We start from the raw sequence: 22,765 nt of genomic DNA, 5'->3' as shown, positions 1-22,765 counted from the left end.
TGACATTTGTCAGACTTTTGGCGCGAACATATCTTCCTTTTTCCCTTCCTCTAAGTCTCGGAAATCAAAATTTTTAGATTTGTATAAATATAAGCAAGACTTATAAATTAGTTCGCCAAAAAAGTTTCACTTCTGACATGTGTACTTTGTACGCACGCACTTTTTTCTTCATAAGGGAGCTCTAAGTATTGCATGGTCTATGGATCGCCGCTCATTTTTTTTGTAGAACCTTTGCTGTCAATAGAAAATGTTGCTCGCTCAGTTATGAAGAAACATACACATAATATATGCTTTGTCTGTTGAATCGATTTATCTGTGGGTGCTTGATTAAAAATTTTCGATGTTGTACATAATAATTACATTCGGTAATACCATCTGATGTTTCTTTATGATCAAGATTGAGAATGAAGAACGATTGTTGACAAAATCATTTTCAACACTTTATAATAATTTTATTCAAATGGTGGTACCAAAAAAAAACTGCTTTTCAAGTTTTATGATTTCTTTTTTATTTATTTTTTATGTGCTCTGAGTCTGGCCTCATAGGTGGAAGAGATCTCCATTCCGATTTCCTAATAAAGGTGCACGGTGACAGTAACTGCAGCCAGGTGGCCAATGAGTTTTTACCTCTAGAACAATAAAAAACTGGTGGTAGGACCTCTTGTGAGTCCGCACGGGTAGGTACCACCGCCCCGCCTATTTCTGCCGTGAAGCAGTGATGCGTTTCTGTTTGAAGGGTGGGACAGCCGTTGTGACTATACTGAGACCTTAGAACTATATCTCAAGGTGTGTGGCGCATTTACGTTGTAGATGTCTATGGGCGCCAGTAACCACTTAACACCAGGTGGGCTGTGAGCTCGTCCACACATCTAAGCAATAAAAAAAAAGCATTATTTAACAAAATCCATTCATTTTATTCGCCTGCCAAGCACTTCCAGCGATGCATTAAGTACAGCCATTTACCCCATTCTATTTAGTCAGGACTTACGGCGGTGACCACAATACTCCAAACAATCACGTTTAGGCTACACGAGGAATAGCTAATTTGTCTCGGATCCCACAAAAGACAATCAGACGAAAATAGAATATAATGTAACAGAAAAACTTTACAAACTGAAAGATAAAGAACATATTAACAAAATAAGAGATAAAGTATTTAATAACGTAAATTAAAAGTTTGCTCGTACCGATTGAGCAAGTTTGTTGACAAAAACAGGCAATAGGAGGCGTAAGAATTTACAATCCGACTCACTTACCAGAAATTTACGAACGGGACCTACGGACCTGTATGCTAGTAATAGTACGTATTTTTGATCACATAAAAGCTTCTACAGTCTCCCGCCAGATAATAATATATAGCTTAACACATTGTTACAGATTCGGCACTTAAAGAATTGAATTTAATAATTTGTATTAAATGAACCTGTTCATTCTATTAAAGATTGCTATCACAGAGCATGCGATCGACTGTCTATTCGTAATAAATCTATATTCGTATCTATAATCGTAATAGCGTGACTCAATTGAATTAAATTGAATAATAATAAAAAAATCACTCGTCTATCGAAAACTCCGACTTGCTCCACTTGTAACCATCACTTTTTCAATCTTCGTCGTATGGAAGAAAATAATTTGTACAGATCAGGACCCATCGTACTTTTAAGAGGGTCATTCAACAAATAGATCATTAATTCATAGACCGCTAAGAAATTTATACTTTTTGTTGATATTCTTCTTCTTCTTATCAGCCCACAGACGTCCACTGCTGGACATAAGTCTTCCCGAAGCCTCGCCACAAAGACCGGTCCTGCACTGTTTGCATCCAGCGGATCCCCATGAATCTCAATAAGTCGTCAGTCTATCTTGTGTTAATAAGTATTACCTGGTTTCGTCTATATGTGAAATTTAAAACGCCTGATTACACGCACATTTAGTGGTTCCGGCTTGAATCACACCAGTTTCGGCATCTCCGCACTCTAGTCTTAGATAGGATTAACAATGACAGAAAATGAAAGCCGAAATAAAAGCAAACAAATAAGTTAGCCACAAGTCCAATTAAGTGAGTTCTCAGTGGCGCCTCCGTGAGCAGTGGGAGGCCGGCGGACCGAGAACCAGCTAATTGCCTTCACGTAAAACTTCCCGAAACACCAATAATGTACGTTTTATCTTATAGATAAATTCCTTTCTTTATCTGCCTTACCTTTCGTGACTCTAGCGAAATGAACAGCCCCAGGGCCTATAAATATAACTGTATCAGGCGGAGTTAGTGCGCATGAGGTTCTTTAATTAAATATTTCATAATAAAGTTTGAGGCATTTATTTATTAGGCTCACAATACACATTACAAGCTAAAAAGGTACATAAAAAACACAAGTAAAAAGAAAAAAAATTTGGCTTGCAACATAAGTTACGTGAGCACGACAAAACAAGACATAGTGCTGAATTTGTACAACAACGCTCCTTACAGTTATACGACAAAACAACACGACAATGAAAACTAATCTAACTTATAATGTAAGGAAATAATTTTATTCACAATATAAAATTAAACAATTACACTAGTAACATATTACTAACGTGGAGGATGCCCTTGATCATTTTTATAAACTTAACTAGCCTACTACACATTACGGTCAACTACACAAATAGTTTTATTTCACATGATAGATGAAACTCATGCCCTACCTCTAGGATCCATAGATAGCTTGCATATAACGTGCCACTTTGGGACATAGACCAAAGTTTCGGTTATAGATTTTTCAATACTTCTTTCTATATCACGCAAATCTGTTTGTCGTTGTAATCGCAGAGATCAACATCCATATTTAATTTTATCCATTTGAATATTGTGACGTCACTAAGTCTGAGAACTGTCATATATGATGTCACTTAAATCAGCTTACTTTATGATTAAGAGCATGATTTTTTTTCTATTCCCAGCTATTGAAATTTTAAGCCTTTCACGCAAGATTTTATTTACGTCTTCTTCAAGACGAACATGACCAGCTTACTATTAGCTATATTATATTATGACATGAATACATGAACTGCCAATAATGAGCACTCGTGAACATACTTCATTTTCTTTAATGTACATACAAATTATTAATTATTAGTATTTGCCCACGACCCATCCTCAAACCTCTAAATACTCTTGTTACTATTTGGAATACAACAACAATCCATTCCTGCCAAAATCTGTTCCCTAAAGAGGATGTATCGCGCAAGATAAATCAGATGAAATAAAATCAATTGAACTGATCTCAAACAATAACATTATCAAATAAAATGTCAAGATCCTGAAAACGATAAGACCAGCTTCGGCTGCGTGAAGACGGATGACAGAGGTATGAGTCGGGTACGGCTGGCGGAAGACTATCAAAGGATTCTTGTAAAGTGAAACAGGGGATACAATGGACAGATATTAATTCGAGTGACGTCAAAACTATCTGACTATTAATTTATTTCCGTATGTGTGTTTTATGTTATGTGTTTATCTTTTTAACGAAATACATTATTTTAAAACGAGAAATTTATACCAATGCTGTTATTAAACAGAAATTAGCAACAACGGTAAACCAAATCTATATATTAATACGTGAAGCAAAAACTTCGTACTCCTTTTAACGAAAATTGCGCGAATGGAGGAGTATGAAATTTCCCACACGTATAGAGAATGTTGAGAAAGAATGCAGAATGCTAATATATTTTTTAAATTTGGCATAATAAATACATTCAATGAATAAAAAAACATTACACACACTACCATGTATTTGACACACACACGCATGCATACTATTTGTTTATTGTCAAACTTTTCTTATTGCTTACAGTCTGTGGTCAAACTAAGAACAGGTTAAATATTGTTTGTATTTATTAATATTTGTCTAAAGCGTAGTCTTGGCGAAATCTGTGATTGATTATAGAAGTATAGTTTTTGACAATAGAATCATGATAGTGTAAATACTTATAATTTCAATTAATTATAGTCGAATTTCGACTACCGGGGGACCACTCGTTTGTATAATTTTCAAAACAAAGAGAATTTTAAAAGATTTAAAATAAGCACAGAATTTGAGACGTTTAATTCCAATTGTCATTTATTTATTTGCCAGATGATGGGAGGTTTCATGCGATAGAGATAGGTGACTCGAAATAGATGATATAACCCAGCTAGTTGAACATAGGATTTCGAGCTTACTTAATATATGATAAGTTATATAAATTTAACAAAAAAGAAACCAGCATAATAATAAATACGACAAGAAAAAATACAAAATTCTATAGGCATAGAGCCTAACGACATATTTGCGTGTTCGCCACACAAAAGAAAACTATTTGCTCTTCGTTCATTTCAGTATTCTTCGAGTACATAAGGATTTTATGATGCTACTTATAATTGAGTTCTGGTAAGTTGAAGCGTTACGACATCAAAGGTAAACACATTTATCAATTCTTTGAGAGTTACTATTGTATCATTGAAACATTTGTATTGTTTTAAATAAGTTTAACATGATCCGAAGGCTGTTCTAAAACTTAATCGTGCAAAAGAGTTTCGAAAGATCTTGCAAACACACAAATAATAATACTTATCCGAAGTCGTTAGACGACTTACATAGAAATAAATCAATCCGCACTTGCTAACTTAGACATAAATGTTTGTCCTTTATTAAATTCATAGAATGATAACTCAAAGCGAATATGAAACAGAGCTAAAAAATGTATATTTATTGTTTAATTAAAATTAGCTCACACGTCAAAATGAAAGGGCTTTTGTTAAGCAGAAAACCATTCTGGATATCATCATCATCATCATCATCATCATCTTTGGTCTTACAGCCCTGTCTTTCTAGACATTTTTTTTGTTTTTTTTTCTTAGATGGGTGGACGAGCTCACAGTCCACCTGGTGTGAAGTGGGTACTGGAGGCCATAAACATCTACAACGTAAATGCGCCACCCACCTTGAGATATAAGTTCTAAGGTCTCAGTATAGTTACTCCCCTTGGTCCTGCTTTACGCCATCTAAGCATTCCTGATATGAGCTAGCTAAATCTATAAAATTAATATCTTAGAACTAGCACTTCAAATTTTCATCAAAACTCTGTAAATATTATCGTTTCTTCGGGTTCTGAAACGTTTGGGCACCGGCTGCGGTTGTCACCATCACCTTGAGACATGAATTCAAAATGTCCACCTCGGTCGGGGCTTTATGAAAAACAAATTCACTTATACCTAACATAATTTGTTGGATCCATGCAGAGCAGGAGCGGTCCTTGTGGCGAGACTTGGTGGAGACCTATGTCCAGCAAAGGACGTCTGTGGGTTAAAAAGTTGATAGAGCCTAATATCTGAAGTTAGCTGAACCCAGGGCTGGTATCCACCTGTTTCATTACCTACACAATGCTGAGCTTAATGTAGTCGTTCCAATAAACGAAGATAGGTGATAAAAAAAATGCAAAAATAAACTAATAATTTTTGAATGCGCCGTTGTGAAGAAATATAAAATTAGTAGACGCGAGGGAGCGATAATCTAATACTGTTAGTAGGGTACCAAGAGGCATCCGGCTGCTATCTAAGTACACGCGTCCACGAAATATGAATTTACCAAAACATTTTGGCAATTGAATAATTTTTGCCGTAACATTCATGTACTGATTTTGTACTATTGTGGTCTCAGAAACGACTTGCCGAAATCAAAAAGGTAACCAAAGCAAAAAATCTCTATATATAAAAATGAATTGCTGTTCGTTAGTCTCGCTAGAACTCGAGAACGGCTGAACCTATTTGGCTAATTTTGGTCTTGAATTACTTGTGGAAGTCCAGAGAAGGTTTAAAAGGTAGATGAATATGAAAATGCTCGGAATTAAATAAAAATAACAATTTTGGTTTTTCCTGTGATGTGTCCCCCGTCGGACGGATTCCTTTTGTTTGTCTTAAGTTTAGGTATTTTATTTATCAATTGAGACACTACGAAGTCTGCCGGATCAGCTAGTAAAAAATAAAAAAAACAAACGCAAACTTATGTTCAATATTTTATTTGGACTTCATAAAATAAAGCTGAAGTTTCGAGCTTTGAATTTTATGAAAACATTTCCCGGGAAGCACTTAGAAGCGGTGCTTTAATGCTCACGCTGCTATATGAGAGCTATATACTCGCGAGTGCAACGGTGAGTAACCAAGTGGTGCTTACTGCTCTCCAAAGCCTGGCATTCTACTAGGAAATGTAATAATAAAATGTGATTTATTTTATTTACCTTTAGTTCTAGTGGCGTATACAATTATGTTGGCTGTTTATTGTTCTAGATGTGCAAATGAATTCACGGTCCGCCCCTTGTTAAGCAATTACCAAACCCCGGAAACAAACGCCACAAGCTGCACTAAAAATAGATAGGACAGTAAAAACTTTATCTTACCTGCATAGTTTTAACCGTAAATTATTATAATTAAATGATTTACGTTTGAAACTTTTTTTATTGCTTATATGGGTGGACGAGCTCACAGCCCACCTGGTGTCAAGTGGTTACTTGAGCCCATAGACATCCACAACGTAAATGCGCCACCCACCTTTAGATATAAGTTCTAAGGTCTCAAGTATAGTTACAACGGCTGCCCCACCCTTCAAACCGAAACGCATTACTGTTTCACGGCAGAAATACGCAGGGTGGTGGTAACCACCCGCGCGGACTCACGAGTGGTCCTACCACCAGTAGAATGAATAATTAAGGTTATACTCAAAATATTGGAATAAGTGTAATTTGGACTTGAACTAAAAACGCAACTACGCTTATACATGATATCTCAATCTCAAAGTGAAAGCGATCTTCAAATTGTGCCCTTTGCTTGACTACTCGATTTGAGGGCTACTGTCTTGAAGTCGTTTTTCATGCATTATTATCTAAACTAGCGACCCGCACTCGCTTCGCTTCGGAAACTGTAATTTATTACTGATAATCCACTATTTAATGGATGTTATTATGCATATAAACTTTCCTCTTCAATCAATCTATGTATTAAAAAAAACCGCATCAAAATAAAATCCTTTGCGTAGTTTTAAAGATTTAAGCATACATAGGGATATAGGGACAGAGAAAGCGACTTTGTTTTATACTATGTAGTGATAAAACAGCACGAGAATTCTAAGTCAGGTATGTGTTCTTCCTTGTGCGAAGTCATGTGAGTCTGACGTCACATACTCCTCATAGCCCGATCTTTCTTCCCTCATCAATGATGCACGGCCGTCAGTACCGCGAGCGTGTACCCAGTAATACTTTCTACGTGAAATATCTTGAATTATTAAATAAACCCGGTGCTTGTTCATTACTCCACGAAACTTGAATTACACAAATTATCTGTTCGCCGTTTTCCTCATTATATATTTAATTTCTTGAATAGGAAACTTACATGAAATTCTCTCTTAGAAAGGTAATTCACATCCGCCATAATGTTACTGTTATTATTTACAACGTACTCTTTTAACTCACTACAAAAGAAATCGGTTCTAAAATATGACATGTTTTGTTGAAGTCATGTACACTTTCGTCACTCGTAGACATGACAACGTGAAAGCCACTTTCAAATTCGAGGTGGAAATCACAGAGACAGAATTAAGCAGATCGGGGCGCCTTACACGCTAGTAATCGTTTAGCTTGTAATAAAAAGTACATACAAAAAAAAACATACACAACAACTCGTGACTTATGTATAAGCAATAAGAATAGATTTTCTCTAACCCACGATCCTCATTAAACACATTGTTCACCTAACAACAACAACTATGAAACTAAGCAAAACAAGCTTTATTTGCAGCTCGTAATAAATGAACTTATGCATAACGTTTCGTACGTAACATTTGAAATAAAACCGTAAACTTAACGTACTCTGCGTACGTAAAACTGGCACATACAGAGTATCGAGGCCGACGAATCCCGGAGACAACATTACTAATGCACGGGCGTCAGTTTCCCTTACGAGATAAACAAAGTTTACGTCGCGTGTACCGCGAGACTTCTGACGCTGTTTAAAGTATGCGCACGGCGCAATTGTGACGTAATGAAGATGAGGTGAATTTTAGTAACGGATTATGCCAGCGCATGTATGATGTTTGGACCTGGTGCTTGGCTAAACGTCTAATGGGATTCATTCTAAGTTGCAGTGTATTTTTTTTAGTAGAAGTTTGAAATTCGAATTTTGGGAGACGAATTTCTTAATTTTTTTTATGTACACTTATTTCAGGTAATAAACAATTTAAAAAGTCATACGTGACTTTTCTAATGTACTGTAATAATCATATCACAAATGAAAGTTGTGTGTTTATTACAACTAGTGATCCTCCAGTAGTTGAAATTCGACAATAATTAATTGAAATTATAAGTTTGACAATTATTATGGTTCTATTATCAAATACTTCGTTAATAACAGATTTCGTCAAAGCTACACTGTAGACAAATAATATTAAAGACTAACAATATAATCTATTCTTAATTTGACTACAGATTTTATCGATAAACAAAAGAGTATATATGCGTGTATGTGTCAAATACACGGTAGTGTGTGTAATGTTTTATTTATTGATTCAGTGTATTTTTTTATACATAATTGAAAAAAAATTATTCTATACTATTCATCTAATTTCATATCCTCCGGCGGCGCAATTTTCATCAAAAGGGGTACAAAGTTTTTCACGTATTAATATATAGATGCAATAGACTTTGACATTGGTCAAGTTACCAGTCTGACACTGACAGTAGAGTATACGAGATCCAAATTTCAAATGTATTGTAATATATTAAGAAGGTTTTCCCGCTTCATAGAACCAGAACGCACTCTGCTTTGCGGCAAAAATCTAAGCGCTGTAAATGACAGTAATAAAACAATCAAGACTAGACACTCAGATTTGTGGTAATAGTTCGCGAGGTGCCGATGTATGTTTTCAACCGTACAGCGTCTCAATCCGTCGCATCATCAGTAATCTGGTGGGTTCGTGTCTTTACACGTAATACATCAAAATTTTACGAGAAAACGCATACTATTCGTAAACGAATAAGCCTATCAATATTTGTTGCCCGCTGAGTTTCTTGCCAATTCTTCTCAGGACGAAGGCTAGTTCTTGTGAATTGGAGGTAGTTCTTTTGACGTTCAACAAATATGTACTTTCATTTATGTTGAATATTTTTTTATTTATTTGATTTGCCTCGATTCGCCTTGTTAAAACAGTAATGTAACCAAAATAACATTAAGTTTTAGACGTAGATAACAGTTCTCCAGCTACATTGAAAATAATGTTTTAATTACAAAAGTAAAGGTTCATTTTTGTCTGTACTCGAGTGACTTAAGTTAGTTTCTGTTTATCGTCCTCTTCCTGTTTCTTTGACAGCCATTACCACCGGTGTTCCCGAAGACACTCCATTACAAAGGAAAGTTAGTTCACTTTATGAATGTATAACTATTATCATTATAAGTTTGCGGCCGCCCGCGCCCCTAGCGCTGTTCGAAGTCTTCACATGCACGGAACGAGATAAAATATTCAGAGTTCATTTATTAGGAAGTTTCGCAAGTTATAATTAGTTAAGTTGAACGCAAATTAAATGTTAGGCTTTTAACACGAGACTCTGTTATGGTTCTTCAGGTCATCTTTATTTAGGTTAAAGCAACTAATCGCTGTTAATGCAAATTATAACTTTTAACGGGCGCAGTAAAACGTGTAAGCAATTATAATATTATATCAAAATCCCTTTTTTGTTATTTTGTCCTGTACACATGTATTTTTTTTTTTAAACTCTGACTCTTTTTCCCTTGTCTATCATTATTATTATAGTACTTTATATTTGATTATAGAAGACTACAATTTATTTGTTGATAAGCTGTTATCAGCTGAAATGATCTTGAAACCTGAAATCGAAATATTAATTAGGTAGCGTTAGCAGCGTACAATACGGGACTCTGCCGATGAGACCCACAGACGCTTCGTATCCCTTCAATAATTGCCTAGTTTCCACTATCTCTCGATACAATCAAGCTTATGAGACGTCACCGCACATTGTCAATATGCTCTATCAAATAGCAACAGAAACACAACTAAGGATGTGGCTACATTAATTAATTACTCCGCTAACTAGGAAGCTAGGATGAAGCAGTGCATTCATGTGGTAAAACGTGCACTTTGTAATCATGGCCCCGTATGTGGAATAGTAATTGCTTGGCGTAATAATTAGTAATAAATAATGGCCAGCAGGAAGACGATCAGAAGAGCCGAAGGCCGGGCTCAGTGGTGTGGATTGGAAGAAGCCTATGACTAGCAGTGGACGACTGTGGGCTGATGATGATGATAATGATGGCGTAATACTTACAACTGACAAGATATTTCAATTCATTTCATCTTACGACCCACTTAGTGTTGATGAACCATGGAACAAATTTACGTCGCGACTTTGGCACCTAATTTCGATGATTATTGGATTCGTATGACTGGTATTCTGTATTCTGTTCCATATCAAGAAGTCCTATAAGTCACGTGTCAAGGTCCGCACGGTCACATACCAGCATCGCGCCTGTAATTTCTTCTGGTACTTGTGCGTTCTCGTTCGAAGAATAGGGCAGCCACTATACAATGTCGGTTTCATAAATCGGGTTCTAGTGTCTATGGGGTTTCGATATCTAATTAATGCCAGAGAAATGAGATAGGTTGATCATCTAGAGAAACGAAAAAAAAAAGATATCTCATAAAACTTCCGAATACCGGTGAAAAAAAGCTTTGTACACAATAAACTCGAGGTGAGGCTTTGAGATTGTTGTTAATCGAGTCTGCAGCTCGGGGAAGCTTCAGGAAATACATCAGTTACAGGAAACGTGATTGCTATCTTCTTCCAACGAAAAGGCAAGATTTTGCGACCGAGCGAGCGTCATTACTCGCCGAACCGATGGTCCGGAATGTGTTGCGTGCAGCTTTTATATCGGGTAGAGTTCTTGAAATTTACTTTACAGTGATTCGGGTTTTCTCGGCCTCAATATACCCTCGAAGACCAATGAATATGCCAGTAAGTATAGGTACGTGATTGTAAGTCACTAAAGACGCCAGAAGCGTTATCAGACACGCCGGGTAACTTAGTACTGATCATGTGCGGTGGGTAGTAGTAGCGTGTTGAGGTAGTGAAGGTGTGTGCTGTCTCGCTTGGAGAATGTAGTATCATCCCTCAAGGTTACTAGAAGAGGTACTGTAGGGCCATATAGCGTGTATGTTGCGTCTATTTCTTAGAGGTATCTTGAGGTGGCCAGGAAAATTAATAAATGCGTTTACTTCTTCAAATACTAATTATATTATTTTTAATTATTTTACAAATATAGAATTGACATGCGCGTCCATCTTTTTTCTTCGTGTAATATTTTTTTTATATTTTGACAATTGGTGCCACTATTGCGTTTCCTGATTTGTTATTGGTTCGTGCGATATGACGTCATCGTTGGCCAATCACAGCCATCAATGATGTATGACGCGACGTTGATTCGTTATTCATGAACCTAATGTTATTGGCGAAGACTTCTATTCGATAATCGGTACCGCAACTATAGTAGAATTATTTTGTACGTGCAGTTTGGGTCATAAAACATAGCCCGGCTAGGGCGGTGAGCATGTTGCGCGGGCGCAACGCCATTGTCGATAAAAACAAATGAGTCATCGAAGGCAGGTACACGGCGGCGGAGCGGTATACGAAGAGTGGTGAGACATTGTTATGTTATGAATCATTTGTTGTACCTACCTGCAAATTATAGTACATATGTCGAAGAGAAATTTGATTTTGTGCATTCGCTCTCTGAATTTCTATAGTGACACAATGGCTACTCCTTTGTTTTGTACCAAAACGGCAGAATTTATCCAAATATTTTGCTTGTTGGCAAAAAATACCAGCACAAGCACGTGTTATTATCAACAATGTGCTATAATTTTTCACTGAAATGAGAATAGATCCCGAAAAGTTTCAAAGTGTTGATTTCTGCCATTCTCGTTAACTTACTGCGGCGATATGTGGTATAAGTTGTTTTTGTCTTTCATTTTTATCACTAACCCACAAAATAACAAAATTAAATACACTATCGACAACAATAATGCGCATCACTATGCCCGTTCATAAGGCTCGTGAGTGAAAGGGAGAGCGAAATACTCCCTGCACCGCTCCGATTTTTTGTGACCCAAAATGCACGGACAAAATAATTCTACTATAGGTATTATATTTTCATCGTAAACTACGTATAATCCTAATTGAACCGAAATTAATAATGTCAATGTTATGCAACACATAGTATTTGATTTAATTTGACCCTTATTTAATTAGAGCTGCGGAAAGCAATGTTTGCTCAACCGCCAAGAGGAAAGGTTCAATATTTGGATTTCGGACTAAGCATTCCGGCTCGATTATTTGTTTTTATATACACATGTACATCGTGGACGAGCTTGAACTTAATTGTTAATCATGTCGAATGTTCACAAGCGAAATTACCAGTATGTGTGTTAATTTTCTTTTTAAAACGCTTTTATTAGCTTCAGACGTATGTATGTTTGTAACGGAATCTTTGAACATGATTTTGACCCCCTCCAAAACGGCGGATTAACTCGAAATTTGATATACTTATTAAGGACCGATGACAATTCAATATTAAAAAAATAGATAAAGAAAAATTGAAATTTAACTAAAAAATGAAAATTATATAATAGTTTAAAAAAACTAACAAAATTCCCTTTTTTAGAAAATCCAACTAAAAATAGAAAATATTTTTTTATAAATTTGAATTAAAAATAGTGTAAGAAAAAATGATTTTATTGTAAAAGTAGCTATAAATATTTTATGAACAGATATGAGTAAAATAGGGTTTTTTTTTATAATATCCTGAAAAGCACCCCACGCTTTCTTACAATATAATAATTTTTGCTTACACTATTTTTAATTCAAATTTATTAAAATTTATTTTCTATTTTTTAGTTGGATTTTCTATAAAAGCGTATTTTTCTATAAAAGCGTATTTTGTTACTTTTTTGAAACTATTATTTATTTATATTTCCAATGAAGATGAATTCAGCTGATGATGAATAGGACATTATCATAGTTCGTGAAGTTCAGCAATGGCAGACACAGCTCAAGTGTACTATACGGAGAAGGCAATAATCAAAGTCAACTCAATTTAAATTTTTTTTGAAAATCCCTATTGTAGTCATTAGATATGAAAAGAACTTATGAAATAACGTTACTACCGAAGGTTTTTTTTTTATTGCCTTTATAGGCAGACGGGCATACGGCCCACCTGATGGTGAGTGGTTACCGTCGCCCATGGACTTCAGCAATGCCAGGGGCAGAGCCAAGCCGCTGCCTACCGCTTAATACTCTCCACAAGCCTCGTTTGAAGAAGGACATGTCATAGCGCTCGGGAAACACCGTGAAGGGGAGCTCATTCCATAGCCGGATGGTAGGTAGTATGGATGAACTCTACTCCGGTGGCGGGCGGTGCGATGGTAAAAACGAGATGCCGGTATCATCTCGAACAATTCCTCAGAGCACTCCCCATGGAACATACGGTATAAAATACAGAGGGAACCGAAGTCCCTCCGCAGACCCAGAGGCTCCAAAGAGCTGTTCCTTTTTTGTCCTTTATACTTATGTTGGTTTTTGGTTTTTATCAGCTAATCCACAATTTTAGTGCACAAAGAATACCTAGTAAAAAGAATAACAATAATAAAACGGAACGAGCTGAGGCAAGTATCTCGCCCCGCCTAGTGCTATCATTAAACTCATCATTACTTTGATAAGAGCCTTTGTTGTACAAACGTTCCTCATCCGGTTTTCTTAAGACTGAATAAGCCAGCCGTATCCACTGCGGAAAATTATAACACTGAAATTTTCAACTGACAATTTCGAAATGCTTAATTACAAATTAATACGACCGTACATAAAAGAGGACACTGCAATTTCCTTGTAAAAAGAAATTACCTCACAAAACCGGATACAAAAAAAAAACCTTAAAACCGGTTCGTCCGGCAACGGATAACGGTTTCCATAACCGGTTATATGCCGCTGTAAATCTTTCATTTCGGACGCGGAGGGGCGACGCCGCCGTCCGATTTATCGCTCCTCAGAATAACCATTTCATTCACAATATTATACACCTATTTTATAAAGTAAGATGGACCGTCGCAATAAAATTCATGTAAGTATATTATATATCAACAAGTATAATTATCAAAATAGATTTTCGCCACCAACAAATGCGGGATCTAGTCGAAGTAAGACTGACTGCGGGTGACACGTTGTTGTAATCACAGCGGCCCATGGACCATACAGTACAGTAACAGCACAGCATCAGCTTAGTGCAGAACTAATTGATTATAATACATATAAAGCAAAGTTTTCGCTTATATAAACAAACCTAGGACTTTATTATTGTGATTATTTATTGCTAGATGGGTGGACGAGCTTACAACGCACCTGGTGTTAAGTGATTACTGAAGCCCATAGACATCTACAACGTAAATGCGCCACCCACGTTGAGATATAAGTTCTAAGGTCTCAGTATAGATACAACGGCTACCCCACCCTTCAAACCGAAACGCAACGGCAGAAATAGGCGGGGTGGTGGTACCCACCCGTGCGGGCTCACAAGAGGTCCTACCACCAGTAAATAGACGGGGTGGTGGTACCCCGCCCGGTAATAAATTCATAGTATTTAATAATAAGAACTTAGTAACTGTTCTGTCAAATTATCTCTTTAATCGTACTAGAGATCCCGCAGTAGTCGAAATTCGACTATAATTAATTGGAATTGTAAGTTTGTACACTATTATGATTGTATTTTATACTTATATAATCAAAAATTTCGCCAAGACTACACTTTAAAAAATATTAACAAAGACAAATAATATTTAATCTATTCTCAATTTGACAACAGACGTCAAGAACAAAAGTTTGACAATAAATAGTATGCATGCGTGTGTGCGTCAAATACATGGTACGTAGTGTGTGTAATATTTTCTTTATCGATTTAATGTATCTTTTATGCATTATTTAAAAAAAATATTAGCGTTATGCACTTCTTCTGTATATTCTCTATAAGTGTGGAAAATTGCATAGTCCTCCGTCCGCGCAATTTTCGTAAAATGGGATACAAAATTTTTGCTTTACGTATTAATTTAAAGATTTGAAGTTAACTGCCAATCCAAAGACACCCATTCGAATTCTACATTACAACAGGTACCAATTACGTACATACTACCTACATTTTCACATAGTCGGGCACGGTATCTGCAAACGTCAGGATTCATCTAGTGAAAGGCATTGAAAATCTACTCTCAACTGTATCCAAGCCACACGATGTGTGTCTTATCGTTATTTCATAAGTATTACGTGTTTATGAAAGCAGACTCTACGTAGATGGGCATAAGGTGTCGAGTCACAAATCATGGAGCGTTTGTTATGTGGTTTTTGTGTTGCGAACCTTGACGGATTCGGGTATTTCGGGTTTCCTGCTTGTTGAATTAGCATGACGCCTGATCCGAACTATCGTCATCAAATAGTAAGACACAAGACTTTTTATCATGTTAAGTTCCAAATATCATTTTGCGTTGCCTTTGCCGCCGAAACATTTATCATAGAGCTCAGAAAAATACGTGAAACGCATTGCTGATGTCCATGAGCGACTATGAGTACTCACTACCAGGAGTGCTGTGTGATCGTCTGACATAAAAGGCAACAAAAAAGACGCACCTTAATCTTAATATTGCTGGTGGAGGTTGTCATTGTTTTATTAGACTAAAACGGCGCGAGCATTCAATAGTTCTAGTTTGAATATTAGAAAACACAATTGAAAATTCATATTTCAAGGTCTCTTGGCATCATCAGACTTGTCGGAGATGAACAGGAAAATAAAGAAATATGTTCAGGTTTTACTAAAATATCTTATGAGTCACGCTAACAGACTGTGCCCCTAAAGTTACTCAGATTCGACTTGCTCTTATCTCCGTCATTCATCTTCATTAACGAGTAATTGCCAATAGACAATAAGTCCTTGTACAGTGCATATAATACCTTGTTTGGAACGCACAGGTGCACCATACACTGCCTTTTTCCGTCATATTGATTATTTTATTTTATTATCTTGTCCCTTGTCTTAAATATTCAGTGTATTATATAAGTTTGTCACTTCAAGCTGAAAGCTTAGCTACTCGCCTGCTTCAAAGTCATATACGATGCATCGAAGGGAACCTGCTCGATTTCGATACTTTAATTATTAAAGATAAATAAGTTAACTTTATTCAATCAATTGTTTCAATTCTTAACTGGCGTAAGTAAGCTTGTTTTAATTCTTAACTGGCGTAAGTAAAGTCAACACACACAAGCTGTTTTTTTTGTCCCTGTTCAAATTTGAAGCTAAATGACACGTATTGAAGTTTATAGAAATTACGTTGAAAGTTTCCTTTACATAGATAAATACTTGTGTACAGGTCATGTCATTACCATAGTGTTAAAAAGCATTATAACTTTTCGTTCAAATAGAATTATAAATTTTATTACAAAATACTTAAGCACCAATTACATTGTAGTAAATAGCTATGCTTCATCCAGTATTACTATAACAAAATGTCGATTTGACACTTTTATATTTTACATATTCAGCTAGTGTACCAAAATTTTACTGCAATTTAAGACTTTACTTGAATAACCAATGCAGTGTTAAAATATTAGCTTACAGACAAATTTGTTAAATATATTAATGTTAATTTTAATTAAACACGCCAAATTAATTCTGACAGCGCTAATTAAATAATACATTTTAAAACTAAATGTTTCGTAGAGCAGTAACATACGCATTAACAGTAAGATTAAATAGCATCACAACTATTCGTTGTAAAAAAGTGCTCCAACATTATTGTAAGAGATGCATTTTTTACATTTTTCCTTATTGTAAATTCAAGAAGAACCACACTTACAAACTCGTCGAACTCGACAAAGAGTTCGACGTGCAACATAACCTAAACATCAGCCCGCTGAGTTTCTCGCCGGATCTTCACGGCGGGTCGCGATTCCAGTCCGGTAGTAGATTCATTCGCGTAGCGGTTACTCTTGAGTTGTTAGGTCTCCTTTGGAGGCGCTCGGGTAGCTGTTAGCAAATCCCACTCCTCCTGGCTGAGCCCTTGCTCGTCCACTTGCCTTAGTGAGACTGGAAAGGCCTCCGGGCCACCAGTACCTAATCCCTCAAACATAAAAAAAACTACAGTCGTGAGATTGAGCTGACGTGCACTTGTCGTGAATATTAGTTCGTGTAAATTATTTCGTTTAATTTCGATTTGATAATTCTTAGTAAATTGTTATATTTAATAGATGCTCAATTATTTAGCCAGAGGTGATACGAACATCTAGTGTCGCGTAAAACGAAAAGGTTACTACTATTTACTAGCTACGATTGAGCATGGTAAACTAAAAATGGCAGAATTTACAGTTTTAATCTAAATAAGTATCGCTGTAATATTGTATCGGGTCTGGTAGATACATAAATAAAGAGAATTAAAGAAAGTAATTTCAAAAGAAAAGTATAATTTATTTTTTTCGCTCAGGACAGGACCGGGTAAGTTTGCGTACGGTCTAAGTTATGAGAGTTCTAATTTTAACTAGGTAAGGTCGATTTCAATAAGAGTGAAGGGTAGCAATCATGGTACTGTACCACCGATTGACTTGGTGGTCTAGCAGTTAGCGCCCCTGACTTTTGCACCGAGAGTCGTGACTTCGATTCGAGCAAATGTTCATGTAATGAACAGGTTTGTTTGCTCTATGTTTGGGTGTTTACTATCTATATACATCAATATTTAAACATATATCAGTCTCTGGTATCAGTCATAATATAAGGAATCCTAATTTGGGGCCGGATGACCGTGCGTGATTTGTTCTCAGCTATTTAATACTATTAAAAATCATGTTGTGATATCTATGAGCTCAGAAAAACGCCAGACGGGTCATAGCACTTTTCATTGTCATTTTGATGGTATGCTGATATGGCATATTGTAAGCTCATATACGTAACATATAAACGATTCTGTGTATTCCTGGGGTAAGGTGGTCCAGCAATGACGAAATGCAATCGAGACTTCGAACTAATACCATAAGATGGGTAGCAGAATTCACATTAAGATATCTAGAGGCTACGATAACGACTTGATCCTAGTCCTAATTACGAAACTAGATTAGAAAAATCAGACACTTGATATTAACGTTCATTTTATCACCGATCGGAAAGTAGTTTGGTTCACAATAAGAAGTGGATTTGAAATAGTGATTTAAGTTCATAACATGGCCGGCATTATCTAGAAACAAGCGGGTCGGTAGGTTGAGTCGTCGGCTATAATAAATCCTGGCACACTTTTTCTTGAACCTTCGACTCACGCATCTGTTACACGCAATCGTTACAATCTACACTGTTTCATTTAAAATGTCGTTGCAATTAATTATAGTACTTTGAATTATATCTACAATTATATTTTGCATGCTGCAGATTTGATGTTATAAGATGTTGTAAAATTAAATGTGCAATTGGCTTTTTATTTGCTGGAACGAAGTTTCTTATGGGACGATGCGGAGGGTACCCTAAGCGGGAAAAACGTCCGTAACGTAAGATTTTTATTAGTAATGCACACAGTGTGCGACTTAACTTTGTAATAACGTACAAATTAATAATGCACACAGTGTACGACTTAAGTTGTAATAGCGTACAAAAAAAAACATATTTTTTTCATCATCCATTGACCACGATCTTAGAGTCTTCGTTTGCGCAATACACTAACTCTTATGGAAACAACCGTGAATGAAGTGTACCATAATACGCACGTTACCGAATGACCGTGGGTTGTTGCAAAACCTCCAGTTTTATTTTCTTTATACCTCGAATAGAACTTAAAATTAATATTTTTATAGTAAGGAACTTCGTTCCTATCCGGTGACCCACGACACCACACATATTTTTAGGCTCTACTTGAGTACGAGTTAGGCAAGACATGTCGGGCTAAAAAATATATACCAGTTAAAATAGGAGAGTCTGCTCTGTGTTCCGAGTAAAAATTTCTAAAGTAGAAATAACCCTAATCGGTGGTAACCTTCAACGGGGGACGGTACTACGAGTATAAGGAGAATAATATCTAAGGCAAGGCCTTTACTGGCATAACCTTATCGTAAGCTGCTGACCGTTTTTCTCAAAGCCCTTTGAGAATATATCTAAACAAGAAAGATATTCTTTGTTCATGCAGTATATATTTATTTCAAAAATGACATTAAAGCCCCTTTGACGCTGATTTAGAAAATACATGAAACGGCGAGGCTGTGCTTAGATCATCGGCTGTGTCAGAAGTAATTTCCTCGCAGCATCCGTTCATACGCAGATAAGGGCTTTATATCCGAATTTCCAAAGCGCAAGAACTAAATAGGGTTGACACTAAACAAAATATTAACTGTGCATCTCTCAATAAAAAAAAATACAATATGCATGTTGATAACCATAACAAATCTATTTTTAGAGCTTCCATGAGTCTAAAAAAATATTCAAAACATTTCTGTATATTTTGACATTTTCGATACTACAAAATTTACGTGACCGCAGAAGATTAAATAGTTTATCTTAAGTCGTAAACGATTTAATCGTCTTTTGAAATACATAGATAGAAACGAACAAAGCTATCTGATTCCAATAATATTAAACATGACGCTATGTCAAATAAAAAAAAAATGTTTTTTGATAAAAATACATCAACAAACAATAAAAACTCATAAGTGTCTTTTATTAAAGTTCTGAAACACATTGTTTTATCGATGATAAGATATTATGTTGTGACTTGAGGCTCCTTCATACGAGTGCCTTTCTATTTCTGCTCCAAATCCGAATCCTCTCTTCGAACGGCTATCCTCTCTTCCAACCGGTAGTTCCGGTTATTCCGGTCCGAAATAGCCTCAATTCCGATGAGAATTAAACATTGTTCAGTTCACGTTACAATGTATCAAGGAGTCAGTAGCCACATAATACCAGACGGACCGAGAGCTCGTCTGCCTATTTATATCTATTAAAATAAAATGTTTTCAATAAAAAATAAACTAAGTAAATATGTTGCTGTCACTATTCTAAAATACGGCCATTATAACTTTAATTTAAAATACTATTTAAGTCAGACAGTCAGTGCTCTGAGGAATTGCTTGAGATGATTTCATCATCTCGTTTTTACCATCTCACCGCCAGCCAACAGAGTAGAGTACAGTCATACTATGTACCTGTAGCCCTGCTTTCATCCACAGAGCGTTTCCAGAGATATTTTTTGCCACGTACCATCCGGCTTTGGAATGAGCTCCCCTCCACGCTGTTTCCCGAGCGCTATGACATGTCCTTCTTCAAACGAGGCTTGTGGAGAGTAATAAGCCTACGAGAGCGACTTGGCTCTGCCCCTGGGATTGCTGACGTCTATGAGCGACGGTAACCACTCACCATCAGGTGGGCCGTATGCACGTTTGTCTATACGGCAATAAAAAAAATAAAAGTTATTCATAAAAAAATCATTTTAAACATCTCCTCCAGGAGAGCTGAAAACGTTTCTTATATACGACAGTAGAATTCGTGTCGCAAGCCCGATTCTCAGTAATAAAAGATATGAGAGTGAATCTGATATTTAATAAGCCGCATTCACCCACGTTATATGAGATTGGATAAATAATATCAGCCTTTACAAGCTTTTTATTGAAACGTAGCAAATACTTTGCTCATATTGGCATAGTTCGTCGGTCTATGTGATGAAAATCTCAATTACTTTAGTGCATCGACCGTCTTTTCCGATGGTAGGCTCAGGAAGGCAAGTAGCAAAATAAATTAGTTTACGATTAGAATACAGGATAGAGAATTAGATGGAAGCAGTGATTAATGACTAGACAAATATATTTACACACATGTGGGATGCAGCCTTCAGACAATTAATAAAAGTTTCGCGTTTACTACTTCCACGTTTTATTTCGATACTATTCATATAAATTTTAATCGTTCCGTCGTGCTCGTGCTTCGTTCGTCGTCGTTCATCCATCTGTCATTCTGTCATCTCACACGTCATCCCCTTCCATTCTCGATATACCGCTGCGTTCACAAACATCAACTTGCATCCATCATATCATGCGTTCAATAAAACATCATTATATTCATTTATTGCTTAGATTAGTGGACGAGCTAACGGTCCACCAGGTGTAAATTTAAGGTAAGGTTACCAAAACCCATAGACCTCTATGACGTAAGAGCTGCCACTCACCTTGAGACATGAGTTCTTAGATGTCAGTTTTTAACAGTACAACGGCTTCCCCGCCCTTCAAACCGAAACACATCACTACTTCAAGGCTTACGGTACTGCTTCCCATATATAAACATATTTACTAAGATCCTTTGTCTATAATAGACCTTTTTTTTTAGTAATAGATAGTTCAATCCACTGTCTACCTATTGTCGCTTGGTCATAGAGCCCATGGACTTAACATCTAATCATATTTGTTAAATATGTTTAAACAATTTTTACAAGTCAAAAACAAGTAAACATTACAAACTCACAGTTTGCATTATGACATTTTTTCAACCAATGTAAGGTTGCTTTTTTCATGTTAAATAAGAAGATATGCATATATTACATGCATATATACATGCATTTTTTATAACGAAGATAAAACCACTTCTGGACACAATCTCAACCATAGCTGGCCATCACCCTTATAATACTTTTTCGTCTGAAAGTAAATTCTATTTCGTATATACAACAAATCGTAGTTCTTTCTGTAAGAGCCAATAGTAATTTTACAGAAGATCAAACACGAAACAAACCGATATAATCCCATTTCGTTCGCTGAACGTAAATAGAGTCTATAAACAAAATCGCTTAAGCGATGGTACAATAACAAAGTTGTGATTGTCTTTGAAATTTGATATTTTCTTGAAAAACTTCTGAAAGGGTATTACGAGTATGAGTTTCAATATCAAAGTGTAAATCACATATCTATAGTTGTTTTCGGATCCAAGCCGGCGGGCAAGCCCACACCCAATATAGTATGGTAGCCCACAGTAAAAGTAGTGTGGCTATTCGTTACATAGTACTAACATAAAAAAAAAAAAAAAAAAATTATCTTGTATGTTAAATCTTGTAACGCATGTTTCTGAGCGTAATAATTATTAATAATAGTGATGTTGTTTTCAGGTCAACTATATACATAGTAAATCGCATTTTGGTCCTCACGATACAGGCTATGCCTAGTGTGAGGATCATTGGTTAATTTTATATTGTTGATGCCATCTGCGTAATCTCTCAGTTTGTTAAATATGTAAATAGTATTCTAGGTCATGATTTAAGAGTTTATGTAGTAAATAAAGAAATTATTATTATTATTATTATTATATTATAGTATCAAAATTATTAAGATATCCATGGGAGTATTTGCTGTTGCTTATATTTCGATCGCATTGGTCAGGATTACTGCACTAGTCGGAAAAAAAGGTAATGATTACTAAAGAAGCTTATCTTGCATGTGTATGTATACTGATCTAATATCGGGTACGTGCTTTTACTGTGAATAATACTAAGTGTTAACATTTTTAACGATATTATAAAAAAACTTAATTACCTACAAGCAAGAAAAATGTAAAACATCATTTTAAAAAATCATGTAGATATGTTTTAGCCCACGGAAGCAGCTGTAATTAGAAGGCATTCCGGCCGAAGCAAATTGGGGGTGG

General features: G+C 36.0%; 1 protein-coding gene and 1 long non-coding RNA gene across 2 annotated transcripts in view; one reads left to right on the top strand and one right to left on the bottom strand.

Annotated features, from left to right (window-relative positions):
• Positions 1-22,765, top strand: part of LOC101740430 (dipeptidase 1) — a 196,358-nt gene that overhangs the window by 77,041 nt on the left and 96,552 nt on the right. The window lies entirely within an intron of this gene.
• On the bottom strand, positions 19,634-21,182 carry LOC134199744 (uncharacterized). Its single transcript, XR_009974368.1, has 2 exons — positions 20,950-21,182; positions 19,634-20,075 (listed from the first exon to the last, which is right to left on the bottom strand). It is a non-coding gene; the product is annotated as an uncharacterized LOC134199744 (long non-coding RNA).

The sequence above is a fragment of the Bombyx mori genome, chromosome 1 (genome assembly GCF_030269925.1).
Source record: "Bombyx mori chromosome 1, ASM3026992v2".
In the NCBI taxonomy this organism is placed as follows: domain Eukaryota; kingdom Metazoa; phylum Arthropoda; class Insecta; order Lepidoptera; family Bombycidae; genus Bombyx; species Bombyx mori.
This window is presented reverse-complemented; position numbering and strand designations above follow the sequence as displayed.